The sequence below is a fragment of the Moschus berezovskii genome, chromosome 9 (assembly GCF_049115385.1).
Source record: "Moschus berezovskii isolate FMDL1 chromosome 9, NW_MosBer_1.0, whole genome shotgun sequence".
Taxonomy (NCBI): domain Eukaryota; kingdom Metazoa; phylum Chordata; class Mammalia; order Artiodactyla; family Moschidae; genus Moschus; species Moschus berezovskii.
The window spans coordinates 96616677-96638807 of record NC_142468.1 but is presented as its reverse complement, the minus strand read 5'-3'; the positions used below and the strand labels follow the sequence as shown (position 1 = coordinate 96638807).

General features: G+C 47.0%; 1 pseudogene; it reads right to left on the bottom strand.

Moving 5' to 3' along the window:
- Nucleotides 1-10996: 10996 nt before the first annotated feature.
- LOC148776628 (COX assembly mitochondrial protein 2 homolog pseudogene) lies at nt 10997-11326 on the bottom strand (annotated as a pseudogene).
- Between the last annotated feature and the right edge of the window lie 10805 nt (nt 11327-22131).

The window sequence follows — 22131 nt, the reverse complement described above, 5'->3', positions numbered from 1 at the left end:
TCAGTCGATTGTGTCAGTTATAAATTCATTGTCCTCCTCCTCCAAGCCCACCTATTGTTGCCCTGCCTGTGGGCTAAGACATTGCCCCCTTGCCAGCTGCCATGCTGTTAGACTTTATCACAGGGCACTGGAGTGACACTGGAGGAGGAAGGGATCTTTCCTCCTGAGGCCCAGCACCTCCCCACATACACCTTCTCCCGAGTCTCCAAAATGCAGTTTTCCAGTGAGTTCCAACAGTGTGGAACCTCTGTACACACATGGCTTCCACCACCACCTCCTTGATGGCTTTGCAGTGAATTCTGAGCCTCAGAAATTTTCTGAGATGGCTTCCCCTGGCACCCTAAAAGGTGACTTTTCAGTAATACTCCCTGGTGTGGTACCTCAGCCAATTTCTTCACCATCCATTGGACCAATAGCCATGCTCTCTCAACCCATATTGGGATCAAAGTCCTGGGGGAGGGGACCCTTTCCCAGATTTTTTCCTTCCTTGGGTCTCTGCTTTGGCCGTGGGGTAGTGGCTGCTCCCTGTGTCTCCTATTCCTGTATAACCTCCAAAGACAAGTAAGCCTATCTATTGTGAAGAGTAACAGGGATATACCAGCAGTCAGAATGCCTTGGCCTGCAGCAGTTTGGGCAGGGGCTAACTGATCACAGTGTTTATAGGAACAAAAGGGATGGCCATCTCATTAGAGGGTTGTTTGTTCTATACGATAGAAAAAGCTCTAGTCTGATGGTAAAACCCTGACTGAGCCCCCGCAGTGGAGAGGCGTGGCCTCTTTCTTGGTTTCCAGACCTAGATCGATTTATAGACCCAGAGCCCTTTGATTGAGAGGGGAGGTGGGTCCCCTTGACAAACAGCTCTGCAGGACTTTCAGCAGTACTTACTAGCATTTCCACATATACATACAATAAATCTTCTCCCCTAAAGTACTTGTGATCGTATTTTAGGTTAGTGTTTATTGGAGAAAGACAATACCCAGACATCTCAAGGATTACTAGACACTAGCTCTGAACTGATGCTGACTCCTAGGGACCCCAAACACCACTGTGTCTACTAGTTAAAGCAGGGGCTTATGATGGTCAGATGACCAATGGAGTCACTTGTGTGAGTTCAGGTGTGACCCACTGTAGGTCGAGTTGGTCCACAGACTCACTCTGTTGTTATTTTCCGAGTCCTAAATGTGTAATTGCAATAGACATAGCTACTACCCTGCAAAATCCTCACAGTGCTTCTCTAATCCATGTGTGGAGGGTCAGTGTGATACATATACATATATATACATATCCCATAAAATCTAAATGTGGGCAAAATCAAAATTTAGAATAATATTTAGGCATAATCTTAGGGCAGATGAGACATTCTTAAGCATAGCATGAAACCCAGAGCTTATATATGAGAAAGATAAATGGAAAAGATAAATGCATTTGGCTACATAACAATTTAACATTTTTGTCTGGCCCATAAACAAAGTCAAAGACAAATGATATATTGGAGCAAATATGTACACCAGGTAAGACTGATAAAGTACAGAGAATGCCTATAAATTGATTTCTCTCCCAAACCCCAAAGAGTCCAATAGAATAATAGTAAAAATATGAATAGAAATTTACAGAAGAATATAATCAAATAAATAATCAATAAACGTGAAAAGATATCTAACTTCTAGTAGTAAAGAAAATTCAAATTTAAACAAGTTTTCAATAACATTATTAATGTACCTCATAACAGCTTTGGACTTCCTGGTGGTCCAGTGGTTACAAAACCATGCTTCCATTGCGTGGGGCGGGGGTGGAGGGAGGGTGGTTAGGGGCCACAAGTTCAATCCCTGGTTGGGGATCTAAGATATCACATGCCAAGTAGTGTTGCCAAAAATAGAAAAAAAAAATTGACAGCCTGTTTTCTACATTTTTGTTATTCTCTAGACTAGAAAATACATACAAAATATGATTACAAATATATACAGTTTTGTTGTTGATGTTTGTTTATATAAAAATGGTTTATATTTCTCTATAACTTGCTTTTCTCACTTGTTAATATGTAAGGATCATCCACTCAAGTAGATAATGCACACATGATTCATTCTTCTGAAAAGCTGCATAATAATCTGTTGAATGGATGTGCTATAATTTATCTAACTTTTCATCCATTTTTCATTGCATAGAGAGTAAAGTAGGTAATATAAAAAAGAATAAGAATTAGATTGGCATCAGATTTCTTGTCAGGAATAATGGATGCTAGAAGACAAAGCATTTAAAGAGGGATGTTTCAACTGATAAAGTTTTATATTTCCTAAAGAAGATACAGCAGTCATAAGCTTTTATGTTCCAAATACAATGGCAGCTTGATGACTTTTGCCAGGTCACATAACCTAGACATGGCCATACTGGGTTTGCACACTTTCTTTGAATTTCTATACATATTATTACCCAAATAAGAAAAATTTGAATAGCCAGTGTTACCAGCAGCGAAGGAAATGGGCCCTTATGCACTGTTGTTTGGAGGGCAAAATGGTACAGACTTTTGAAAAGCAGTTTGACAGCTGCAGTTTTCAGTCGTAAGTTGTGTCCAACTCTCATTTAGAATAAGCAGTCATCCCAGTGAAGGAGTTGAACTGTGCGGTGTCAGAAATACAGATAAGTATGTTATCAACTGAAACATACTTTCCAGGTGGCACAGTGGTGAAGAATCTCCTGCCAATGCAGGAAACAAAAGAGATGCAGGTTCGATCCCTGGGTTGGGAAGATCCCCTGGAGTAGGAAATGGCAACCCACTCCAGTATTCTTGCCTGGAAAATTCCATGGACAGAGGAGCACGGAGGACTATAGTCTGTGGAATGGCAGAGAGTCAAACACAAGTGAGCACACACACACAGCTAAAACATAGTTACTGTCATTACAAAGGTGCATTGGGTAAAATGGCTATTTATGAGGCATTGGTAAAATTGGGTAAAATGAGTCATTTATGTTGGTGGTTTGAACATCAAATGACACTCGATGTGGGTCAACATACCTTCTAAAATCTCCCATGGGTGACCCATTCTCCTCCCCTAACTTTGCACCCATTCCCTCTTGGGGCTTTCCCACCATTGTAGGTCACATTATACTGTGACCCACACTTCAGCCTCCCTTCCTCACACCTCCAAAGATGAATGCTCTGAGTGTTGGAGCCAGTAGTAGACAGATTCAGAAGGTTGACGTTCTTGGGGTCTGGGCTATGTCCATATGTGTGATTTGCTCATGGAGGAAGTCTGTTCTCATGCTCTAATGATTCAAAAAGAAGATTAAGAGGTAGAGGAGTATTCTGAAGGAGGAGGAGAGGGGAGGTGAGAAGAGGGCTGGGGTTGAAGCTGGCTTTTGAATGTCTGTGCCTATGGGAGACAGTGTCTGTGAATCCACAGAGAGAAGCTGCTGTGCTACAGAGCTCCCCATCCATAAATCAGAGAAGGGTCATTAGGACCCACATCTCAGGAGAGGTTCTGCTCTCTCCAGAAAGGCACCTTACCTTCTAGGAAGGTCAGTGGGAATATCCCCCCAGGGCTGGGACTGCAGACAGGAGTTTTTCTCTGCTGACTTACTCCATCCTGCAAGATGCTGGGACTGAGCTTTGGGAGCACAGAGGTGAGGGATTTGCCCTGGTCACCACTGTGGGTGTCCAGAGTGCAGCCAGGGAGGGGGTCCTCATAGTCCCCCCAGACCGCAGTCGAGGGGTGTGTGTTTGTGTGTGTGTGTGTGTCCTCATAGTCCCCCCAGACCGCAGTCGAGGGGTGTGTGTTTGTGTGTGTGTGTGTGTGTGTCCTCATAGTCCCCCCAGACCGCAGTCGAGGGGTGTGTGTTTGTGTGTGTGTGTGTGTGTGTCCTCATAGTCCCCCCAGACCGCAGTCGAGGGGTGTGTGTGTGTGTGTGTGTCCTCATAGTCCCCCCAGACTGCAGTCGAGGGGTGTGTATGTGTGTGTGTGTGTGTCCTCATAGTCCCCCCAGACTGCAGTCGAGGGGTGTGTGTGTGTGTGTGTGTGTGTCCTCATAGTCCCCCCAGACTGCAGTCGAGGGGTGTGTGTGTGTGTGTGTGTGTGTCCTCATAGTCCCCCCAGACTGCAGTCGAGGGGTGTATGCGTGTGTGTGTGTGCCCTTCCGGGGACTCTGATTTGGTCCTGCCTGGTTACCCTCTGGGTATTAGGTATCCAAAGTATTAGATATTAGGTATCCAAGGGAATGCTGACTTTCCTCCTTTCCTTCCTTCCTCCCACTTTCTTTCATCCTTCCTTCCTTTTCTTTCTTTCTTTTTTAATTGACAGGCAGTTGATTTACAAACCTCTTTCATTTTTTTAAATCCCTGAGGATAAAAGGCCAATCTCCAGTCCAGGCTATAGAAGCCAATAGCCTCTGGTCAAGGAGGCACTTCTGGGTCAGCTACCCTTTCCTTTCAGAGGCTCCGGGCTTTTCTCTTCTCGGAATACACAGTCAGGCAGGGGCTTCACAGGATTCTGCTCCGGGGGAGAGGAAGCCTGATCTTAGTCCTTAGGGAACTCCTTCTAGAGTTTTCCTACTGATCCCCATGTCTAAGAAGTGTGGCTGTAGTTTGCAAAGCTGATTAGGACCATGGTAATCATTCCGCAAATCTAAGAACAGGCCAGCTTTCATACAATTTAAGTATGCAACTTAGCCAAAGTCATCAAACTTAAAAAGCAGATTTTACTACTGGAACTTTAATGTGTTTACCATTTGAAGATAAATGGTCTTTCAAAATCCCTTGTGGCAAGTGTTACAGGGCTTTTTCTTTAAAGAAGGTTTTTGTATTATAAAAGCAATACTTTTCTTAGAAATCTAGCAAGAGAAGTAAAATAGGAAGTCAGGGAAATAAAATACCTGAAACTCACCCATCAAAGCTCCATCAGAAGAAAATTCCTTTTGATGTTTTGGCAAATTTCATTTCAAATTTATTGTTGATTTGCTAATTTCAATCATTTCTTCCTTTAACCATTTTAATGTGTTTTATACTTTGAGTTTATTTGCTATCCTTTTAGTAGTTTCCTGGGTGGAAAACATACTTTTATAATTTTCAGTCTTTCTTAAATTATTTCTAATTACTATATCTAAAATTATACATCTATGTTTTTTCCTGAGTAGTGCTTTGACCATATCCAACACACTTAAAGAAATTTGGCGTGTTCTCATTGCTCATTTCTAAATATTTATAATTCATGTTTCAATTTCCTCTTTAAGTGAAGAATTTCTGATCAGTGCATTTTGATAAAATTTTTGTATTTAATTGTCTAATACAGCAGCCACTAGCCACACATGGCTAGTGAGCTCTTAAAATATGGTCAGCCCAAATTGAAAATTTCAGGATAAAATATACGCTAGTTTCAAAGATTTAGTGTGAACTTTTAATTATTTTTATATTGATTACATATTTAAACGGTAATATTTTTATACACTTGACTCAAATGAAAAAAATAAGGTTATAGAATAACACAAATGAATGGAAATATTATACGAGTTACAACTGCAAGCCACATATGTGATTTAAATTTCATCTGTTTATTTAATGTAGCTACTGGAAAAATTAAAATCACATATGTGGTTTGCAGCTGTAATTCATAACTTTTCTATTCAGTTGTGTTAATCTATAGCCTTATTTTTTAATTTGAACTATTCAGAAGCAGGTGTATTAAATTCATCTACCAAGATTGGGATTTGACAATCTTGAAGTTACACTGTCAAATCTCAAAAGATTCATGACATACTATCTTGGTGGAGTGTACCCTTTATCAATATAAAAAATGTATCCTTATTTGCCCTTTTAAATGCTTTTTGCCTTAAATTCTCTTTTGCTCCAATTTTAACGTTTCTACATTTGTTTTCTTCCGGTTAACATTTTGCATAGTATCTTTATTTTATTTTCAAATGTCCTGCATCGTTTTGTCTTCAGTGTGTCTTTTGTAAACTGGATACAACTATTTTTTTAAAATACAATTTGAAACTCTTTTTAATATATTAATTTAATTCATTCACCTTTGTTGTGATTATTAATATTTCACAAATGGCCCCTGAAAAGTGCTTGTGTGTTTCTAATTCTGGGCACATTGTTATCTCTTTGCTGACTTCTGATGTGTGGAATCAATGGCCTTCCATTCTTCTCATCCTTACTCATGGTGGGAGTGAACACCTTTATTCTCAGCTACCTGACAGAAGGGTAGGGACTGAAGAGGCCTCCTTCTAGGGCAGCATCTGCAAAGAGTTATCCCACCACTGTCCCCTCCTGCTGCCTCTCTGCATTCGCTGGCTCATGGCTCAGAGCGCCATAGCTGTTCTCACCTTTTGACACAGTGCCTCTCCCAGGACTGGGGGATACGGTTTCATCTTTTAAGATGACTCCACTCCTTACAAATGCTAGTCCCTCAAGGACACCGCTTCATGTTTTCATGGGCTGCTATTGATTTGTTTCCTTTTCCTTTTCTTTTTTTCCCTTTAATCTTTTTCACAATGATATAGTCTGGAGAGACAGGTAAAAGTATGACTTCATTTATCATCTTTATCTCATTGTGGTGTATTCAAGTTCTGCTTTTTTTCTCTATGTATTTCTTATTTTGGTCTAATATTTGCATATTTAATTTTGTGTCCTGATTTTCCAACTAGTATTTTAACTTAAGCAATTGCCCTGCACTATTATAAACTACTTAAAAACTTCATTTTTAATGTCTGTGTAATATCCCATCAAGGAAAACTTTCTAGCATTTCCCTGTTATTAGGAATTTAGATTATTTCTATTTCTCTGCTGTTACAAAATTACTTGTACATATGGCTCTATTTTATATTTTGAATTATAGCCTTGGGTGGGGTACTGTGGTTCTTATAGATTGTTAGCTTAGGTCATTCCTGATTTACCCTAGTTTTAGTAGAACGATATATGTGCTTGCTGCTGCTGCTGCCAAGTCGCTTCAGTCGTGTCCAACTCTGTGCGACCCCATAGACGGCAGCCCACCAGGCTCCCCTGTCCCTGGGATTCTCCAGGCAAGAACATTGGAGTGGGTTGCCATTTCCTTCTCCCCTTGCTGCTGCTGCTAAGTCGCTTCAGTCGTGTCCGACTCTGTGCGACCCCACAGACAGCAGCCCACCAGGCTCCCCCATCCCTGGGATTCTCCAGGCAAGAACACTGGAGTGGGTTGCCATTTCCTTCTCCAATGCATGAAAGTGAAAAGTGAAAGTGAAGTCGCTCAGTCGTGTCTGACTCTTCGCGACCCCATGGACTGCAGCCTACCAGGCTCCTCTGTCCATGGGATTTTCCAGGCATGAGTACTGGAGTGGGGTGCCATCAGCACATACAAATTTTTCTGTGCTATTGCAATTCTTTGAGATCATATGTCACTGAAAACCAGGACACTAGGGCAACTCTTCAGTAGAATATATATCTGGATTTAGGATATAGTATCCACATGTGGATGCCCACAGATGTTGGTAGAATGTTCTTTGTTGTTGTCACTCTCAGAAGGGTGAGTTATAGCAAAGCTGACCACATTTTCTGGGCCACAACAGGAACACACCTCCTATATTGCTGTGGTCTGACAAATGTTCTACATCTGTACTATTCAATATGATAGTCATTAACCACTTGTGGTTACTGAGCACTTGAAATGTGGCCAGTCTGAGCTGAGAACTGCTGTAAGTATAAAGTACACATTGGATTTCAAAGACTTGGTATGAAAGAAAAAGTTGAAATACATCATTGATAACTGTATACATTGATTCCCTGTCGAAATGATATGTGCCTCACACAGTGCTTCTGTTGGACAGCACTGCTTTATTTCACTGCTCTAAGACCCCTTAGAAGGTCAGGGATGTATGGGAGCACAGATATAGCTGATTCTTACCTCTTCTTGCTGTAACACGTTATTAATTTCCTGAGACTTCCAGTCCACACTGCAGAGGCACCATCTCTTTACCCCTATCAGCAGCCGTTCCTCTGTTAACCTTTAATTGGACCATTTGAAAATTTAACAACCTAAGGATCATGCTTTCCCACCTGCTCTCTACTGCCTAGCACTCCTGCCTGCTGAAGGTCATTGCAGGAGATTCACAGGACCTAATGAAGAAGGCAATGGCAGCCCACTCCAGTACTCTTGCCTGGAAACTCCCATGGACAGAGGAGCCTGGTGGGCTGCAGTCCATGGAGTCGTACAGAGTCGGACATGACTGCAGCGACTTAGCAGCAGCAGCATGTTGGAAGGCATTAAGTATGGTAGAAAAGTCAAGAGGGATCCAGAGTGCTAGAAGGAGAGGGGAGTAGAGCGTGGCTAGGTTGGGCTTCGTTGCGATCAGGGATGTATGATGGACTTGACATTTAAGCAAAGCCTTGAAAAAGGAGGAGGTGATAGATAGTGCAGAAGCTTAAAGGCAGGAGTGTGCTCGGCATGTTCGAGGAACCCAAGAAGGCCAGTGTGGCTGGGAGGAGAGCAGTAGTAAGGTCAGAGATGCAAAGGGGCGAAACAAATCATTTACAGCCTTCTAGGTCATGGTAGGCTTCCCTGGTGGCTCAGCAGTAAAGAATATGCTCACCTAACAATGCAGGAGACTTGGGTTCGATCCCTGGGTCAGGAAACCCCCTAGGAAAGGAAATGGCAACCCACTCCAGTATTCTTGCCTGGGAAATCCCATGGACCAGTGGGCTACAGTCCATAGGGTTGCAAAGAGTCAAACACAGCTTAGCAACTAAACAGCAAGGTCATGGTAAAGATTTGGGTTTTGCTATGATCTGAATGTTTATGGCCCCTGCAAATTTCATATGCTGAAATCCTAAACCTCAAGTTGATGGTATTGGGAGATGGGACACTGGGATGTGCCTAGGTCATGAGGGTGGAGCCTTCATGAATAACAGCATTAGTGCCCTTATAGAAGCGACCTGAGAAAGCTCCCTCACCCTTTCCACTGAGTGAGGTCAGAGCAAGAAGCTGGCTGTGAACCAGAAAGCAGCCCTTTACCAAGAAACACATTTTCCAATACCTTGATCTCAGATTTCCCAGCCTCCAGAATGGTGAGAAATTAATTTCTGTTGTTTATACGCTACTAATCTATGGTCCTTTTGTTTATACCAGGCCCAACAGACTAAGAAGGGCTTTTACTCTGCACGATATGAGGAGTCACCACAAGTGTTTAAATAGAGGAGACATCTGCTCTGGCTGACATGTTTAAAGGATCACTCAGACTTCTGTGTCAAGGTCAGATTTTAGGCAGGCAAGGATGGAAGCAGGGAGAGGGATGCCGGTGGCTCCCACCCCCAATAGCGGTGCAAGTGGTGCAAATGTTACATTTTGCTGTACAGTGAGAGAGAGCCATCAGGATTTTCTGAGAGAGCAGCTGTGAGGTCTCACACAGGGGAATCAAGGATGACTCCAAAGTCTTAAGTCCAGGCAACTGGAGAGGTGGAATTGCCATCATCTTTCCAAGGCTGATCTTCTGTCTTAAATGCCCCCGTTTCCCAGGGTCAAACTGAGAAGACAGAAAGACCAGGTGCTTTGGACTCTGACTTGGATTTGAATCTGGGCTCCAAATTTGTGTCCCTGAGCAATTTGTGACTTGATTTAACCACCTCTGTAGAATATTCTAATATTTGGATAGGAATACCTTTGTGATAGAATGGATGATAGAACAGTGGAAGGCTTGGTATACAAAGTAGGTGCTCAGTAAAAGCTAATATCTCTTTTCTGCTCAGACAGATTTGGAGGCTGGGATGTTGGAGAATGCCTTTTATGTCTTTTGATCAGGATCCCAGGAGGAGGGAAGGATGGGGCTAAAGCTGTCACAGCCATCTCTGCCCACAAGGTCAGATTCACCATTCCCTGGCATCTGGCCCAGGACGCAGTCCACCTGGTAGGCAGCAGCTGGCAGCCGCAGAACGTGGACGGGGCAGTGGCAGTGCTGCAGGGGGAGGGGCCGAGCATGATGGGCACCATGTGTGCCTTGTGGGAGAAGGCTGAGGACCGAGAGTGGCTGGTGGCCATGGCAAGGGACCAGGGCTGGGGGTGATACGGGTGCAGCAATGAGAACACACACGCCCAGCCTTGGGAAGTCAAAACTCAGCTTTCCTCAACATAATTTAGGTTATTTCCCATGTGCCAGACATATAGCAACACCCCATCACATTAGTCTCTGAGGTGCTCAATGTTGCTGTCACTGCTTCACGGTGGGAAACACACCGTAAGTGTCAGGGATGATACTGAACCGAGGTCTGCCTCGCTCCAAAACCCACGTTCTTAAGCAGGACGGTGGCTCTGGGCCTGGCAGGGCCCTGCAGGGTACAAATGCCCGGAGCCTAGAGAAGCTGGGACAGTGCCCAGAGCAGAAGCTGCTCTGTGGACTGCAGCAGGAGAGACGCCAGGCTGGGGAGCCCACCGTGGTCACTGTGGGAGTGAGCGCTGTTCGTGGGGGCTCACAGGGAAACAGTCGTTTTTGAAGAGTTTTGAAGGGGTGTGGGAATCAGCCAGATAAATTTTCCAGAGCAGAGACTCCAGGTATATGGGACTTAAGCAGTGAAGATTTCCAGAAATGAGGGGAAGCTAAGAAGAAGGATTTGCCTGGGCTTACAAAGGGTGAAAGGAGAGAGTCCAACAGGGCTGGGAGCTGAGTTCAGGCCAAGTGTAGGGGTCTAACTTGGGCACTGTCCAGTTTTCTCCCAGAGGGTCTTTGGGTGGGAGAAACCCAGCATGAGACCACAGTGAAGCGGGCAGCAAATGGTCAGCGTGCCAGGATCCACTTGCATCGGCCAAGGCCTCCTGGGTAACTAAGGAGGGAGGGAGGAGGTTTCTCTTTCTTTGAATGATTAAAATCAATGATTTTATTGAGGGCGATCAGTTACTAGAAAGTTAACTGGCATAGGCAAAGGGAAGAAACACGTCAGAAGTCAAGTGCTTTGGTAGAGGAGAGTACTTTCTGTCAGACAAACATTCGGATCCAGGGTTTCCAGATTTCTCCAAGGCTAGATTTCCCATGGGTCACTTTCCCTTCAAAGGATTCTGGAGACCAAATTCAACAGGATTCCTTTACCTACCAAGCAAGAGTCCTGGGGTTGTCTGTCAGCCAAGGCATGCAGTGGAAATATGATTCGTTTTTCAGACTGCTCTGCAGGGTTAGGAAGGCTCTTTTGCCTTGTGTTGCCAGGCTCCTTGCTCTTGTTCCTCTTGCCCCTGTACTCATTCTTCAGGTATTTTCTCATCTGATAAAGATCAAATGACCAGAATTTTCAGAATGTTGTAACGTTTGTGATATTCCTTAAGCAAGTTGATCAAGACGTTGCACTCTTCAGTGTGTAAGGGGCAGATACGTCAGGATGCATCCTTAGGAAAAGGCGATGGAGCACCGCAGAACAACACGTCATGGCCACACCCGGACGGCGGAATGGTATTCACCAGCACAGGCTGCACCCAAAGGCCAGCAGTCTGGGTGCCAGAGCAGGGCCAGCTCTGGGTGCTGAAGGCTCTGTGCCCTCTACTCCTGATCCCTCTTGACCAGCCCTGGGAGGGGGTATTTGATCCACAGTTTTGTCTCTTCCTCACCCTCTGTCTCCCCCTAGGCCCTAGAGTGCCAGGAGCATCAACTTCCTGGTGTGAGTGCTGTGGGCAGCCCCCTGGTGGGGAGCTCGCTGGAGCAGTGAGCAGGTGGGGGACGAGGTGAGGCTTGGGGTTCCCAGCGCTGTGAGGTTCTCCCTGTCTCCCAAATCTACTCACACTTCTGCACATGTTCCCAGGTGCCCCTGTTTACCTTGGAGCCACAGCCTTCGGTCCCATTGGGCAGAACACAGCTAGGTCAGTCTGCATGGTGGCCAGATACACTGCAGACCTCCCCTACTCCAGCCCGACTTGAAGCCCCAGATGTGAGGGACACACCCCTTCAGGGCTTGGTCCTCTCTCTGGCTCAGAAACCTGAGGCTGTTGCACTCTGGACTCACTGGAACTCACTCTGATCCTTCCAGTCTGGCTGTCCCAGGGACACCTTGTGTGTGCGAAGTCTCTTCAGTCGTGTCCAGCTCTTTGCAACCCCATGGACTGTGGCCGGTTCCTCTGTCCTTGGGATTCTCCAGGCAAGAATAATGGAGTGGGTTGCCATTTCCTCCTCCAGGGGATCTTCCCGACCCAGCGATCAAACCCACATCTCTTACATCTCCTGCATCAGTAGGCTGGTTCTTTACCACTAGTGCCAACCACGCCTCGCCTTTCCCCAGACAGTTGAGAAAAGGAACTCTTGCCCACCATCCCAGATGGACTCTACCGTGGGGCACTGCCGGGGGGGCTCCTGCTGCCTCTGCAGAACCCCTGCCCCTGCGGTTCGGAGGGCACGAGCTGACTCCTCCCCCTTATGGACAGAGGTGGGTCCTGTGTCAGGGTGGGCCATTCCCTCTTTGGGGGGTCTTCTTTCACTCACCACCCCCACCCTTCTCTTCTGGCAGACCCTGCCCCACTCTCTTTCTCTGACTCTCACATTGCTGGCCTTCTCGGCCACGTTCCTCTCCCTCCCTCCCTTGCCCAGCCTCAGGCTTCCCTAGGAAACACACATTTCAGCATCTGCCCCTGCAGCAGCACTGCCATTTACCCTGTGTGAATCCTCACCTTTCTTCATTAACACAGGCACCAACTCCAGCTTCCCTAATGTCCTCTCCTGATACTATTCTCCTTGAACTGATTTTCTGGAGGGTTGTGCCCTGAGGAGGGTCTGTGGGTGAAGGACAGTGAAGGGTTCATGAGCCAAGTGCTCCTGGTGGGTGGGCAGGTCCCTTGGACCCTCCTCCGCACTCTGGGAGAAGGGCACCCACACTCCCGCTCCCCACCACGGGACTCCAGCAAGCGAAAGTGGCTGCCTCCTCACCCGGTTCTGATGGCAGATCCTGGATGTGAACGTGAGGACCCGGCTGTGCTGACGCTGCCCCACGTGGAGGATGAGGAGGGCAGGGAGGCTGGTGGAGTTGGGGCGACTCTGCCTTGCTCGCCTCCATGCCAAGGGGACACTCGGGGAAGGAGTCCAAAGCGGAATACCCTAAGGAGAGCAGGTAGAAGGAGTGTGATCCAGACAGCAGAATCTGTCTCCTGTCACCTCCTGAACCACCACTGCAGGCTGTTTGGTCCCAGGGGAATGTGGCCAACACAGCGAGAGGGACCACTTGGAGGGAATGTGGCCGGCAGACTCCACACCCTCAAGGAGACCAGATAGCCCCTGATGGGCTCTGTCCTCTGAGCATGGCAGGGCAGGTGCCCAGCACAGGGCCCGGTGGTGTCAGCCAGAGAGCCCAACCTCCCCACCAGAGGCCAGAAGAAGCCCCCTCCGCTGCCCGCCTCTGGGGTCTCTTGTAGCTGAGCTTCTCCCTCTTTTGCTTTTCATCTCTTCTCATCTGAATCAGAAACAGTTCCAGGTTTGCAATTCAGGTGACTCTAAATGCATTCCCCACTATGGGAGTGGCCATCCCCAGGGTACACTTTCTGACCGCTACCTCCAGGCTCCCAGACTGTCCTCCAGAGACCCAGCTGCTAACTGGTCCCACCCTTGTGGCTGGTTCCAGGGAGTCCTGGGCTTGGAGACGCTGTGTTAGCACCCCCAACATCCCCAGAGGTTTTACTTCTCCCTGGAGACTCCCAGCTCCATCCCCGCTTTCCCTCTTCTTCTAACTCAGCCCTGTCTCCTCATCAGAAGCCAAGTTCTGGGAACATCTGGCTTCTCAGGTGTGCTCCCCTTCCACCTCATCGCACCTCTCTGTCTCCTCATAGGGAGGCTCTGGGGTGCTGATTGCCACTGCTGCCGTCTATCTATCTCACACAGTGAGTGGGGCGCTTTGGAAGAGGGCAGAGGAGTGGATTCCAGGGTGTTAGGGAAGTGGATACTGATCCTGTGTGATTAAAACAAAAAATTCATGTGTATGACACTGGACATTCGTCTAGGCTACACTTAAAATCACACTCATTGCCTTTATCTCATTCAATCCCCAAGTCCTTAGGGCCACCATGGATGGTTGTACAGATTGTTCACTGTGCAAAGTCACCAGGTTCAGGGACAAAAGAGAGCTGAGATTCAGTCCATGCTCTGCCTGCCAAGCCACGGACCCTGGAGAGGCACTCTATTCTCCTAAAGGAAGCGGGTGTCTTGAACTTGCATTCACCAAGTCAGGCACCAGAGGGGCTGTACAAGCTCAGAGGAGAGCTCTTTTAAAAATTCACACCAGGGGGCAGTATAGACTATCTGGTGTTCCCTACATGGCATTCCTGTGACTATAAAAGGGAGAGCTTATAAATTGAGACCTAGAGATCTTGAGTGACTTTCTCAAGGTCGACCAGGTCATTGTAGAGCAGAGGTCTGGCCTTGGGTTCTTCAGTCCCATTTCCTGACCGTGCACCTAAGTTCTTCTGTCTGGGTCAAGCATAGGCAAACATAACCTCTGCCTCCCTGACTTCTCATTAAGCCTAGGCTTCATTCTGCTCCTGCTCCGATTTTGTTCCTTGGTAATTCCAAGGGGTGGAATAGAAGCATGAGTTGGGTCTGAGAATGAACAGATTCATCCTCCACAGCCCTGGAGCCCAGGAGGAGCCCCTGCCCTCACCAAGAGAGTGCGTGCATGCATGACAAGTTGCTTCAGACTCTGCGACCCTACTGACTGTAGCCCGCCAGGCTCCTCTGTTCACGGAATTCTCCAGGCAAGATACTGGAGTGAGTTGCCATTCCCTTCTCCAGGGAATCTTCTCGACCCAGGCATCAACCTGAGCCTCATGCAGCTCCAGCACTGCAGGCGGGTTCTTTACCGCTGAGCCACTGGGGAAGCCCCACCAAGAGAATACTTTTTAGTTTCTTTTCCTCTTAGATGCCGGACCTATACCACTAGCAAACTGCCTTGCTGGGACTTACCAAGTCCTTGGCCATGGAGCTGGCATCACAGGGCATCTGGGTGCATGGTGTGTCTCCAGGACTCATCAAAACCAGATTAGAAGTGGTTAGAATTCAGCAACTGCTAGCTACTCCCATGTCAGCTGCCCTGTGTTTCCCGAGCCCAGCAAGCCCCTCAGGGCCCTGAGATCAGCAGCCTCTCACTTGTTTGTAGCAGAATCAGGGCTCTGTCCTCTGTGAGAAGATTCCCAGCCCCAGTCCTAAGCAGAACCATCTTGCCCCCAAAACACACATCTGTGAAGAGCAGCATCTCTTGCCCTCCACAATCCTGTCTAACACTGACTCTCTGAATTTTTTCAGCATGAATATAATCTAGCTGTACAAAACTCTAAAAAAATTTCTGTGGATGGTAGAGGTGGGTGGTCTCCCCAGAACACAGACTGCATCCTGACTTATTGACAATTCCTCTCAGCGAGTCTGGGGTTGCGCAGCCCAGGAGCTGGAATCTAGAGGACGGAGGAGGCTGGGAGGTGGGAACCAGGGATGGAGGTAGACTGGCCTCCAGCAGGGTCAGCAGGGCCACAGGTCAGAGTTCATTAGCACATGAAACAGGAGACCACAAGCCTGTCCTCCTTTCACACAGGGCAGGGCAGCCAGAGGACTGTGGACACTGTTCCTCCTGTGTTCTCCAGATGCCAGCTACATACATCACTGTGGAGAACGATGTGTTGACTGGCTTTTCCTTGAGGCTCTGATGTCCACCATGAGGACTGGAGGCTGTCGCTCTGGGTATAGATATTTCAGTTCACCCAGGGAACCAGATGATGATTGGATAGGAGAACGACGGTCAGGCCTCTTGGAGGTGTTGTAGGTGAGTTCTAAGACACATCTAGAGTAAGAAGGTGGTGTGACAGAGTTGCTGCTGAGCAGTTGCTGAGCTGAAGTCTGTTTGATCTTTTTTTTTTCCTTTACTGGCAATGAACTTGTTTGGAAACTCCTAACCTTAGCTCCCGTGTGAAGCTGGCAAATAGGAGTAGCTGCTTCGCCCCCGAACGGCATCTCTGCGTCAGCGGTCCATCTCTTCACCACCGCCTCCTTCCTCAGTAGGTGCCCCTCCGTATTCGTCAGCAGCCCTCGAGCATCCTGAGATGCTAGAAAAGACAAAGTCTTTTTTCTGGGGAGTTAGGGAAGTGGTATTAAATGTCAGGGCTTCCCTGGTGGCTCAGCAGCAAAAGAATCTGCCCGCCAGTGCAGGAGACATGGCTTTGGTCCCTGGGTTGGGAAGATCACCTGGAGAAGAAAATGACCACCCACTCTAGTATTCTTGCCTGGGAAATCCCATGGACAGAGAAGCCTGGTGGGGTAGTCTGTGGGGTCTCCAAGAGTCGGACACGACTTAGCAATTGAGCCCACCACCACCACCAACAACAACAATTAAAAATGTCATGCCCAGTGGCCAAGGAGCACACCCAGGAGCCCAACCCTCAGGAGGCTGGTGGCAGCAAGAGCAGATTCATCTTCCTGTCTCCCTCCCCACCTCCCTGCCTGGGAGCATGGAAAAAAACTGGATTAAGAGTGGATCATCTGCTCAGCGGAGAAGGCAATGGCAAGCCACTCCAGTACTCTTGCCTAGAAAATCCCATGGATGGAGGAGCCTGGTGGGCTGCAGTCCATGGGGTCGCTAAGGGTCAGACACGACTGAGCGACTTCACTTTCACTTTTCACTTTCACACATTGGAGAAGGAAATGGCAACCCACTCCAGTGTTCTTGTCTGGAGAATCCCAGGGACAGGGGAGCCTGGTGGGCTTCCGTCTATGGGGTCACACAGAGTCGGACACGACTGAAGTGACTTAGCAGCAGCAGCAGCAGCATCTGCTCAGAGTCCCTCCTTTGCCACTGTCTTCACCGTTTCCGGTCCTCATTTCCCTCAGCTATTAAATAAGGAGTCTCACTAGTAACCCCACCCGCTCCCTCTCTGCTTTCGGTGCGATTCACTCTGCTTCCTGACCCTCTAGCCTCCAGGTCCAGATGGTCTTGGTGGCTCCTGCTCCCCTCAGCATGTGTCACTCTTGTCACCACCACAAGGTGACGGCCTCTCTTGTAAACAGTTTCTTCTCAGGGGCACAGGAAGCTTGGGCCCTCCAGGGCCCTGAAGGGGCGGAGTCTCAGACAGACCCCCAGCCTCACCCCACACAGGGGGTGCCCTTCCAGTCCAACAGCTGCTACACTCTAGTCCTCGTCCGTGCCCTCTGGGCTCACGCCACTACCTTCCTCAAGGCCGAGCCGTGAGCCCACCAGCCTTCCCTCACACCCCCTCCGCAGCTGGCCCGGTCCCCAGGCCCCTCACAGTTTTCCCCAGTGGGTTTTGAAGACTAGCACCACTCTTTCCCTACAGTTTCACCTTTATCCACCCTGAGCGAGGACCGTGCTGCCCACTTCACAGAGAGAACAGTGGCAATCAGATGGTTTTCATCACCCTTCCCCGCTCTGGTCCTACAATGAATTGCATTGTTTCTACTCCTCCCTGAAAGCCCGCACATCACATGAGTGAAGGAGGTGAGTTTTCTCTCTCCAGGGAGCTCCTTCCCCAAACACTCGGGATCTCATCCACTCACACCTTGTTCCTTGAACTTTCTTCTCTCTTATCTGCAGCTTCAACCTCTCAGAGGTTTAAAGAAAAAACAAAACCATCCAACAAACAAAAACTCAAGCTCCTATCTCCAGTTATCCCGGAGCCATCATATTATTTCACTCCTTCCCATGACAGTCACTCTTCCCTGTTCTAGCCTTAGGTTTCTTCATCACCAGTGCGCATGCTGAGGTTTTCTTCTCTTGCCTTTTGGAAAGCTTAGGTGTATGAAATGCAGACCCATATGCAGCAAGGTCTTCAAGGATTCTTTTCTGGTAACAGAGGTAAGCCTCTAAGTCTGTTCCTATCTTACTTTTTTTTTCTTTAATTTCTTTTCTGTCTCAGAAATTGTCTCTGAAATGTGCTTGCTCTTGTGGCCTGCACTGCCTGCCTAATGACCTATTCTGTCATTTCAATGGGTCTCTGGGGATTGGGGATGGGGGATATATCTGAGATGGATTTCCTTTCTGTGGAAACAAGTTAGTGTCTGCAGCTGTCATCTTCCACATAAGCTTCCTGGACACACTCATGACCTTTCTCAGGAGAGGTGAAAGTGTGCTGCCCCCTTGGACAGCTCACAATGGAGCTGGATGGGCTCTCTCTGCCTCACATTTTGGGACTTTGGTGGTCCATCCTCATGCAACGGCAACCCACTCCAGTACTCTTGCCTGGAAAGTCCCATGGACAGAGGAGCCTGGTAGGCTGTAGTTCATGGGGTTTTGAAGAGTCGGACACGACTAAGCGCCTTCACTTTCACTTTTCACTTGCATGCATTGGAGAAGGAAATGGCAACTCACTCCAGTGTTCTTGCCTGGAGAATCCCAGGGATGGGGGAGCCTGGTGGGCTGCCGTCTATGGGGTCGCACAGAGTTGGACACGACTGAAGCGACTGAGCAGCAGCAGCAGCCTCATGCTTCAACCAAGCACAGTAGTTTCCTCCACTGTTCCCCCGGTTCTCGAAGTGGTGATCTTTATTCCATGGCACCAGTCGGGAAGCATTTGGCCACCATGTAAGGAGCCATGCCTGGATCCGAGAAGTGGATAGCCCCACACCCATCTGGGGCATGTGGGAGTTTTCAATATTGGAATCTCTACAGTAGGGCCTCCAAAATGTGGATGGGATTTCCAAGCTATTTATATGTGTGTGTGTAGAAGAAGGGTCATAACAAGTGTCTCAAATCACTATTTCTTTGGCTCTACCCCATCAGCTCCCAAGGAACTCCATAGAGTTTTGCAGGAGGAAACTTTCTCTGCACATTCTTGGTTCTGCTCATAAAAAAGACACTTTGTACAATAGTTCAGCCCTTTTAAAAAGGGCTCTGCGTGGTTGCCTTATTCACTTCTCCCTGTCAGCTGAGGCTTCCCAGGTGGAGCTAGTGGTAAAGAATCTGCCTGCCAACGCAGGAGACGTGACTTCAATACCTTGAGGAAGAAAATGGCAACCCACTCTAGTATTCTTGTTGAGAGAATCCCATGGACAGAGGAGCCTGGTGGCTACAGTCCATGGGGTCAAAAAGGAGTTGGACACGACTAAACGTCTGGGCACAAAGTAAGCTGAGGAGTGGATAAACAGATTGGTCCACTTTACCAATGGGGGCTTACAAAGGCAAGGAGATGTCCCCTGTCTCTTCCCCTTGGGCCACTGCACTTGGGTGTGGTGGGCTTAAATGACCTTTCTAGTCTCTAGTATGCAAGGCTTGCTTTTGTCTAACTAAGCCAGGGCTCTGCTCTGAGTTGAAGTTTGACCTGAAATTTGCTGGGCACGTTGGTTCAGCTCTACCCTGCCCGTCACCTTGCATTCAGAGGGGAGGTAGTGGAAAGGCCCATTCTTCAGCTTAGCACTAACAGCATGAAGGTGACGCTGACTGTGACTCATCTGTCCCCTTCCATGTAATTCTCAGAGCTCAGTAGGGAAGGAGGTGCGTGATAAGCTCCTTCTATGACTGTCCCGTGACAGGAAACATCTTGTTTCTCTCCGCTTTCTTTTAACATGGTGAGAACTCTGGCTCTGCCAAGATTGTCTAAAGGATGAACCCCCCGCTGGTGCCCCCACAGATGTCTGCACAGATGCGGAGTATGCGTGTCTGTGCTGTGTGCTAAGTCGCTTCAGTCATGTCCGACTCTGTGTGGCCCTTTGGACTGCAGCCCGCCAGGCTCCTCTGTCTGTGAGATTCTCCAGGCAAAATATTAGAGTGGGTTGCCATGCCCTCCTCCAGGGGAGCTTCCTGACCCCAGGACTGAACCTGCATCTCTTATGTCTCCCGCATTGGCAGGCAGGTTCTTTACCACTAGCACCATAAGTGGACTACATCTCATTTGCTGCCAGACTGTCTCAGGCTATTTCATATTCTGCAAAGGCAAAGGTCTTGACTGCTGTTGCTGTGCACCCATTCTTGGGAGGGTCTGTGTTCTCAGAGATATAGCACTTCAGTTGTTTGTTTCTTTATTTCTTATCACATTACTTAAAAATTTTTATAACTTCACATACATCAACTATACCTCAATAATAAATAAATATTTTATAACTTCAGTTTTTGTAATCCCCCCTTAAGTAGTCAGGAGTCCTTGAGATTGAATTGGAGGAAAGCTAATGACTGTGCCAGGCAGGATCTCTGGGAAGTCAGGATTCTTCTGACTGGTTGGGCATAATCATGGTGTTTTAGATAATGATGGTGGGTCTGCTCCTTTCAGGCTGGCCTCCTTGCTTTTCCAGAATTATTAAGAAATGCCTGAATATATCATTGCTTTTAACAATAAGATGTCCCAGCTCCATCTTGATTTTCTTGTTCGTGAGGCAGCACTTGGAGAAGCTGAGGCTCCTGTGGTGAATGAAATACAGTGAAATGCAATGTCATAAGATGTACACACAGCCATGGTGCTGAGTAAAGTAAAATCTGCATCACAATACCATTTATGTTAATTTAAGTGACTTAGCAGCAGCAGTAGCAGCAGCAAAAAGCATGCACACAAAATGGCAGTGCATATTTTAGTAAGAATGTGTATAAATCAAGTGTGTATACCTGTGAGGGGAGGGAAATTGGAGAGGAGGTTGGGGATAAAAAAGAATACATAAGTAAATAAATAAAGTAAGGGTGGCGGCTTGGACACACCAGTGGTAGGAATACACTATGAAGTGAGGAAAATAAACTGAACCTGCTGTTCCCATGACTTAAAGGAGCTGGAACACGGCTTACATCTGGGAAGTGGCGAGTTTAGGTTAAGGAAGCTGAACTGATTGTTCCCATGGGTGATGGAAAGCATAGCAAGATAGCAAGAAATTTAAAGCGATATGGGTGAAGTCTTACTTGGCATCCTGTGGTACACTGCCAAATGTGATTTTAAATCTCAAGTATGGTATTTAAGTGGAGAATAAGTGAGTGCTTCCTTCCTATTTAATTAAATAAAAATAGAAAAATAAATAAGCTAGAATGATAGAATGATGGTTCTGGGATGAATGTTACAGCCAAGTCAGGTTCCGAAGAGTGAAACCGAAGAATGTGTAACTCATGCCCTCTCTCTCTGTAGAAGGAAGGACCTGTAAAGCGCCAGTATCCTGCGCGGGTAAAGGGTGGAGATGCAGAATGACTAAACAAGACAAGCAGACAGACTTCTTCAGAAGAGAGAGACAGGAAGGAAAAAAGCAAGACCCAGGAGTTGAGAAAGTGACGGAGAGGGGGAGAAAAGAGAGAGAGAGTCCATAGGTTATATGTATGTGAGACAGTGCTGACATGTGGAAAGAGAAAGTTGCTTGGGCCCAGACAGTGAGCAAATTTGCATAGGAAGCCCAAGGAGCATTCTGGGAGGAAATCATTAAGACCCATATCCCTTCTTGGGGATTCCCTTTTGGCTCAGCTGGTAAAGAATCCACCTGCAATGCAGGAGACCTGGGTTCAATCCCTGGGTTGGGAAGATCCCCTCGAGAAGGGAAAGACTACTCACTCCAGTATTCTGGCCTGGAGAATTCCATGGACTGTATAGTCCACAGGGTTGCAAAGAGTTGGATATGACTGAGCGAAATCAGATATCCCTTCTTGATGGATTTAAAGATCAGGATTACTGGGGACAACTTGACTAATAAAACTACTAACATAGACTATAGGAGAATATGTTCATGATTTCTAAGTAGGGAAAGATTTTTTAACAAGATGTAAGAATACCAGCCATACAGAAAAGAGTAGTACATTTGACTACATTAAAATTAAGAATTTCTGTTTAGCAAAAGACACTATTAAGAAGATAAAAAAGTAAGATCATAGTGTGGGAGAAAACACAGCTAACAAAAGAGACTCCAACAGACATTTACAAATCAGGTTTTCCAAATGACCCAAAAACATGTAGAAAAGGTGTTCAACCACATTAGTATTCAGGGAAATTAAAAACAAAAAGCGATGAGATACACCAGAAAAAAACCAACAATATCAAATGTTGGTGAAGATGTGGAGCAAGAGGAGTGCAAACACACTTCCACTGTTGGTGGACATATAATGGTATACTCTGCAGAACTGAAAATATATATAATAACATAGATTGTATAAACTCAAGCACAGTATTAAATGGAATTAGCCAGTCACAAAATAGTCCATACTATATGATTCCATTTATGTGAAGTTAAAGGGCTTCAGACAGTAAACCTGGTGGCTCAGACAGT